This window comes from Frieseomelitta varia, unplaced genomic scaffold (assembly GCF_011392965.1).
Source record: "Frieseomelitta varia isolate USP_RPSP 00005682 unplaced genomic scaffold, Fvar_1.2 scaffold_140, whole genome shotgun sequence".
In the NCBI taxonomy this organism is placed as follows: domain Eukaryota; kingdom Metazoa; phylum Arthropoda; class Insecta; order Hymenoptera; family Apidae; genus Frieseomelitta; species Frieseomelitta varia.
This window is the reverse complement of record NW_025109084.1, coordinates 730,028-738,138: the sequence shown is the minus strand read 5'-3', so window position 1 is coordinate 738,138 and position 8,111 is coordinate 730,028. Positions and strand designations below refer to the sequence as shown.

At 38.9% G+C, this 8,111-nt stretch overlaps 1 protein-coding gene across 1 annotated transcript in view; it reads left to right on the top strand.

Annotated features, from left to right (window-relative positions):
- Positions 1-3,198: 3,198 nt before the first annotated feature.
- The window catches only part of LOC122532395 (semaphorin-2A), a 592,180-nt gene continuing 587,267 nt past the window's right edge, over positions 3,199-8,111 (top strand). Inside the window, exon 1 of the mRNA XM_043661155.1 lies at positions 3,199-3,905. The gene's annotated coding sequence lies outside the window, so the exon portion shown is untranslated. The remainder of the gene's footprint in view (positions 3,906-8,111) is intronic.

The window sequence follows — 8,111 nt, the reverse complement described above, 5'->3', positions numbered from 1 at the left end:
AAAAAAAATAAAATAAAAGGTTTAAAAATTATCCTGATAATAACTAAGCTTTTGGACTCTGTCTGTGTGTGTATGTGTACAATTTTAAATTATATAATTCACACGCTGAATGATCTTAAAATTTATTACCAATGCTATTTGCAGAAAAACGTGTGACGAGAGTTGACCGTAGTCGCGTGGATTAACATCGATATCATTTCATAATTCCTCTATATAAATGCGTGCAGTGGAATACTCCCAAAAAAAGCCATCGATTCGACGTAGCAAATTTTCAAGTAATAGAGAATTTATTTCCAAATTGTTGGCAAAGCTATCACCGCTGTGTTGCAGGATATTTGGCATTTTCGATCAATTCGATACCCCAGAGATCGCGGAAAAATGAGGGATCGATGGCGGCCACGAGAATGCGTACGAGCCGGGAGTAACGAATTAACAATTGCAATGATTCATCTATCACGCCATTCTCTTATTATAGCCATGCTGCCACGATAAAGCTCATCCCAGCAGACGAGTTAACCCAGGCCATGGTATACCGACTGAATTCCATTTAACGTTAAACCGATGGTGGTGGGAAAACGTAGCTGGACACACGGTCCGAGCGAGATAGCTGACTGAATTATGTTTTCCAGTATACAACGCCACGCTGTCCGATAAGCAATCGTAAGAATTACAACAGCACCTAATAAATAAATTTAGATAACGGACGGTATTTCAACGCGCCTGCGTTCTATCGTCATGATTTCGTGCAATTGAAAAAAAGAAAAAAAAAAAAGTAAGACAAAGGAAAATTCTCAAAAGAGATAGATTTCTTTGGGTGGGCCTCTCCCGTTTTTCTAACGTACGATGAAAATAAACAAATAATTCCCGCCGTTTAAAATATTCGAGCGATTTCGCGGCCGTCGCGAAACGCAGACGCAACTATGCGCCGTCTGGAAGCAGAATGCATTAGCGAATGTTTCGGAGGCTTGCCAGGATATTTGAAATTGTTTGCAATCCTTTCTTTCGTTTCCCGCCGAAAAATTTGGAGAATCAAGTTGTTTGATTCGCATTCAAATTCGAACGTAATTTACGTAGAACGTGGATGCAACTATTCGGTTTCATTATTACTACTTTTGCATTATTAAAATACCTTTTCTCTGTTGGATGAATAAAAAGGCGTTATGAAATTCGCGGAGCTTATTTTAGTTGCCCATATAAATACCAGAACAGTCAGAAAATACTTTTATTTCCTCCTTTAACGTACTGCAATATTCCTCTGCCATAATTCTATATTACGTTCGGACATAAACTGTGCAAATATTTTCCGCAGCTTGTAAAATTCTAATATTCCCATTTTAGTAAAAACTTGTAAACGTGCGATATTTCATAATTAAAATAGTACAATCTATCTGCAGTATGTTCGCGCGTTCGTTCGTATTCTAGGGAATGCAACAATTTATGGGGATAAGTAAAAAAAGTGTGTCATGTGACGATGTAAAATCTAATGGTCAATCGCAGAGCGATTACTATTTGCACAATTCATTTTTTACGACGAGCTAACTTGCTAATTAAATCATTTCGAATTTATGTTGATCAGAGCTTTTCGTTAAATGGCCTGAGTAATGCGTTTATAAAAAAAAAAAATGAAAACGGCATTTGAAAGGAAAAAAAAAAGGAAAACTTAAAGACAGTTAAAAATTGAAATACACATGTTTGAGAAAGCCTACGAATTGTAATTGAAGCAAAATTACGTTGTTTTTTTTCAATTTTAGATTCATTTTACGATCGATGTGCAACATATATTAATTCATAGAATTTCATAAGCTTCACCAATACTTTATGAGTAATTGTTTATTCTACAGAATTATGCGGTGTAAAATATGAAATGGATGTTGTCTGATACAAATTGAATATTTAATTAAACATTTATATGGATTTATATTGCATAAAGATTATTAGAGATTTATTCTTGAATAACTTATACGAGCATGAAATTCATAGAATTTTAAAAAACAGACTAATGACGTGAAAGCTAATAAAAAAATGAGGGCAGTTTTATTGTCGCGTTTGGCACTCCATTTATTTACTCTATTACTCATATTTGATGCTATAGATTAAATATGATGTATTTAAAACTGTTTCCAAATGTATGTTACATACGTTTCAATTGAAGTATAAAGCCATGCAGATCTATCTGTAACTACAATACATCTATCTATAACTACAATACATCTGCACTCCTCAATAGTACATGAAATAATTATGTCAGACAATACTTATAATGAGGTAACGTGCTGGAATTAATATTTAACGTTTTGCTATCTCATGGAACATTTTGTTTGATACATCAATTCATTGCATTAACAATTCATGCGCACGTAGCCACAATTATTATGTTAAATGTATGTTAAACATACACTTTGTATGCACTAGAATAAAATACAATAACGGCACATTTAAAAGCATAAAATTTAATGTCTGAAATTAAATATTGTTGAGAAACAGCCAGCCAAGGCTATTATTTGTATTACGTACATAAATAATAAGTTATTATATATCATGTCAGAAGAAACAACGATAGAGGATGTTTATGATTCTCAATTAAAAGCAATGAAATCCTTGTTTTCGCATTTTACACATAAATTTACATCATTTTCAATAATTAATTTCATAATGCTTCCGAAGGACATAACCTTTATACGAACATAACCTGTCTATACGAACACGTATAATTAAATATGCAATATACGGTTACGTATAAATTAGACTAGATTAAACTTACCTTACGCTGATATTTATAATATCTCGTGATTAGATTACGCTTGTGATTCTTCTTTATCGTTTCTTTCTTCTTTGTTATTAACCTACTCCGTATGTCACTTTTGTTTTGTCTTTACACCGTCATAGATCTCGTATTGTTCTTACAGTACAAGTTTCACTGTACAATCTCACAGCAACGTATTGTGACACAGTTTCGAACCCACGGTTTCATCACTATGATTGCAATATTCAATTATTTATATAATAATATAACATAGCTTAATTTCGTGCATACGTGGTTATCACGTTTGACAATTACGTCGTCTCGTTAGATGCATCGAGATCCGCAACTCCCACCCGGTATGCGAGGCTTTCCTTTACGGTTTGTTTATGTCGCATGCGCACTATTTGCCTCAAGAGCAGTAGACGGTTGGCCGCTCTTCCAGTCGTCGGGAAGCGTGCGGATGTTTTGCATCTCTTATGACCCGTTCGTGAAATTCGTCCTCGTAACGAATATTAACAATTTCGAGTCGCGTAGTTGATCGTTGTCGTTCGTGTTGATTTCTAACCACTGTTGGCCGAAAGGGAAGTGTGCCATTCATTCGTATCGTGCGAGGTTATCGGCGAATCAAACGACACTCATTTTGGCGCGAATTTAGCGAATAACCTCACAATTGAACGCCAATCGTTTCGGCGCCAGTGATTCAATTTGAAATACGTGAAATGTGTAATTCCTGTATGAATATATGGTCGAAAATGTGACAAAATATTTCAAGATACAATCAAGATAGCATTGCACGTGTTTCTATTTAATATCATTCATCGTAATTGATGATGCAATAACGGTGTGAAGATTGACAATTCCGGTGCAGATCGAACGGCTAACAATCGAAAGGCTAATAATCGAGCGTAGTTCGATACCCTTAGTAGTTTTTCCGTTACGAGTGATGCATGGTATCTCGCGACAGTTTGTGAAAAGTAGATCGTTATATTTGTTACGTTAATTAGAGAAACTCGTTGACTCGAATTCAATAATATTCAGAAGCGTGTGTGAATTGATGAAACTTTGCGTGTAATGCCGAACTACGGCGGAAACTTAAGAGATTAGTACAACGTGAAAGGATTACAAGGATCATTGTGTTGGAGCGCTGTTCAACGCGTCAGTGGTAAGTCGTACTTCATTAAAGTGCCTATTTATTTGAAGAAATTTACTGAAGAAATTTACGTAATTGTTCGTAACATACTGTGCTAATTTAGCATACAAGTCGAAGGTCAACTATTCGTGTCTCAAAGATTTCTTTGTTCGTGCAATTTCTTTGTTCTATTAACTTTTATCACATTTTCTCTGTGCGAACGATTTTCGATTAAGTATTTTCGATATATATTTTTAATCAACGAGTATTATAGTGGTTCGACATTTTGTCAAAAAATATTGGTCGCGCGATTAAAAAATTTTTTTATCAATCAACGAAGCCCAAGAGAAATCTTCGATCGGTGCTTTGCCGGACCACGTTGGAGTCGAACAAACATTTTAAACGAAATATTTGTTCATTTTATATTGCGCTTACGGACAATGGATTTTCAATACCACATAAAAGCGCATCGCGGGGCAAACGCCACTATCTCTCGTTCCTATTTATTCGTTTTCCCATAATTATCTTTTCAATTAATTAAACGTATGCAATTTCGTAAAACGTATATACGAGCGTATCTTTTTTTTTTTGCGAGGATATTAACGAGTCTACCGCGTAAAAAGCATTTGTTTTTCAGCAACGTATGGAGCCATTTTATTTATTATTATTATTTTTTTTTCATACCTCCGGGTCATGTAGGTAGCGTTATTATCGTAGCTCAGCACAGGGGGACCGGCTAATTGAAATTCGGATAATGGACGAATCGATGAACGCCACCGTTGCTTCGGGCGAGAACGCCGTTTTTGTCGACATCGTTACGCGGAATTTAATTTTCATGCCTCGCTAATGTTACCACGACATTCTGAGCCCATCGGTCCGCCATGGCGTTTCTATCGGTCCGTTTGAAAGGTGTTTCATCGGGTGGATCACGCCCGTTCCTTCGCATTATCTCAATTTCGTTAAATATCCATGGTAATTATTAGGTTTTAGCGGTAATGACTTTTCATTGACAGTGATTGGCCGTTCAGTAGGCAAGGTTAATTGATTCATTAAACGGATAAGATCGTTCGTGAAACTCTGGAGGGTTCGATGTCTTGCGGAAGTCTCGTTAGCGTCCTTAGTTTGCTTAAACGTGGATTATAGGTGTCAACCTTGTGGATAACAATATTTATACGTACAAAATAGATCGAGAGGGCAACATTCTCTCTCGGACAATCTTATTTACTGTTAAAGGAACAGAACAAGAGTGTTTAGCTATTTTACGTTTATCGGGCGAACACTGATACGATGAACGGTATTTGCTTGTTGTGAGATCCCTAAATCGACAAATAATACGGTAATTCTAATTACGCAGTACCGTGAGTAGGTACATATAATGACGTTCAACGTTTGTATTTACACAAATAGCATCAGCAGATCAAAATTATTATTACCACATCCTGCACGTTGCAAAATTACTGTTCATGCCTTCGATATTCCTAAACCAAGATCAATACCAATAATATCAGTTTATTAATTAAATTGCGCTGTTGCGTTATCGGCAAATATCGCGTGATAATTTTCTAATACAAATTCTTCGCTCCCCGTTACACACCACGCTCGCGTTTCAACCATCGTTTCGAAACGATATGCATATTATAAAATACATTTTCAAACAAACTCCACGATTTATCACACGCACGGAACGAGAAGTCTCTCATTAAACAAATTGCTTTTAATACATCAGCATAAATATTTCGATCAGTTGCAGATAGCCGCTACACACGGCTATGTATGTACATTGTGAAAACTGATAACTCCCCGGACGGAGTTTCTATCGGAGAAAAGCTTAGGTGTGTCGTGCATAAATCACCTGACAGTTTCCACTTAGATTCGACAATTTGGTTGTGCCCAGTAGCGTCGGCGTCGGCGTCGGTGCACGGTATTAACGATGGCTACACGATTAATTTCCAGGGTCGTGCTCGTGCGACACTCGAAATTCGCATACGCAAGCAACGTTTGCTGGGTCGGAGAGAGAAAGGAAAGGGGGTGGGTGGGTCGGAAAGGGGAGGGTGGGTGGCTCGATTTTGCAACAACGACTCAGCGCGTTTAGCGTCTTCCAGCGTGCCACCGTAATAAAGAGCTTCATAATTTAAAGTGACCTGTCTAGATAGGAACTTATAAATTGTTTCGGTTGGCAGGGTGGTCAGCATTATCGCGTCATCGGAATTACGAATGCTGGGAGAGGCTTTCCCGAACGTACTCCTGCCTCCTCCTACTCCAATACACACCCTTCGTGGAGCATGGCATCTTTATTGTTTTCGACGTAGCTATGGTATCATCCCTCGTGCGTGCACGGTATTCGAATGCGGGGACCCGTGTACCCGTGTAGCCGTGTTTCGAAGTGAATCGTTGCGCGAGATAGCCGACCGTTTCAATAGATACTCCGTGCATCGCATACCGGTAATTAGAAGCAAATATTCATACGGGATGGAAGTTCATGATTAACGACGCTTGCCCCGAAACTTTCGGTAATCGATTTTGGGATTATGCTCCTCGAATGGGGGATGTGTACCGGAACTTACTTTCTTAGAACTTTCTTCCGTTCTAGCTGTGTTTGCGTGATGTTCTAATTTGAAGGATCGTTGGAAGAATCGAATCGTTCCCGGTGTAATGAAATTATCATCGGCGGAATAAAATTATCGCCCTCCTTGAATTAAATACTTGTTCCGGTACAATTTCTGCCTCGTTGAATCTCTTGTAACTTCCTTTCGCGTTAAGCTCTCTCGCTTGAATTATTATTACCGGATAACATGAATATTCAATCCAAGTTGCGTTACGTTCAATTATATTTATACGAAAATTTGAGCAAGAATTCGAGAATTCGTTGTTGTTCGAAATGAATTCGATGGAATATAAAGTGTACACGTGCTCTCGAAATATTTAAACAGCAATCGATGGATCGTATATACGTATGTTCGTCATCCTAGTACCTGTAGTCCTAGAAATATGTTGCCTTATATATATTAAAAAATTCATCTGGACGGGCCGCCGATCGTTCTGTCGGAATTCAAATCGAAGGGATGATCGAGTTTTTAAATATGCATCGATCGTTTCACCGCGCCGGCTGGAGAGTTTTGGTAGTAGCGAAACGCGTCATACCCGTAGACATCTTACGTTACGGAAGTACAGTGAGCGATAAATTTTTCAGAGTTTTACGAGACCGAGGGCCGAAAAGTATGCACAATTCACACAAACGGAGCCGTTTATACGCGAGGAAAACATCTTAGGATCCAAGATACATCGATGTATCTTTCGGTCGAATTGATATACATTCTTCCTTTCTCGCTGTCTTCCCGGGCGTGTTCTTTTTCACCGTTTGCACCTCTGTCTCTCTCTTTCCTTGTACCTTTCCAACTTTCTATAATATAATATAACTGTTCTCTCTCTTTTGCTGCATAGTCGCATCTGAAATTCGCCCGACTTGTTTGATCGCTTACTTTCCTTTTGACGAAAATGTTCCTTTGTGGTGCGAAAATTTGCTTTTACCGCTGCACGCAGACGAGAGATGCAGCGCGACTATAATTCCGCTGCTAACCTCTCTGCTTTCACGAACATTCCTCGCACACTTGTACACGCATCTGTACTTATCATCTCGCGGAATTGAACAAACGCGATAAGCGGAAAATATTAATACGTTCTTCCTTTCTCTTCCTTCCTCTCCGTTTCTGGCAACAGAATTTCTCAGCCTCGCCGTTCGCGTTGAGGTTAAGAGTTTTCTACGTACATTTACCGAAACGAGAAACTCCGGTCCACGGATCGCCTACTTTCGAAGGTTTGTCGCTTACTTCGACCGAGAGATGCTACGAAGAAGCAGGACTCTCGGATTCGTACAGCTTTTTCCCGTGTTTTGCGGGTGACTGCTGCAAGAGGGAAGGGAACGAGTTGCGCGAACTTGGGCGGAAAAGGGATGCCTCAGTCTCCGGGTTTCGAAAAGTTCGTCGATCCCCGAGAGGTCCGGGGAGAATCTGCGTTCTTAGCCCTAGACGTTTCCATTGAAAGCTTTCTTTTCGGGTCGCACCTGACGGATCGACTTATCGCGAGTTTCGTCGGTCTTTCTTCGTTCGGTACGAAGGGATGAAAAGGGTGAGTGCGAACGAGTTGGAATCGTGAAAAAAAAGAGAGAAATTCTCGTGGAATACGAATTCTCTCGAATAAGAATAGGACCTGGACACTCAAGGTCAAGACAAGGAGCTAACG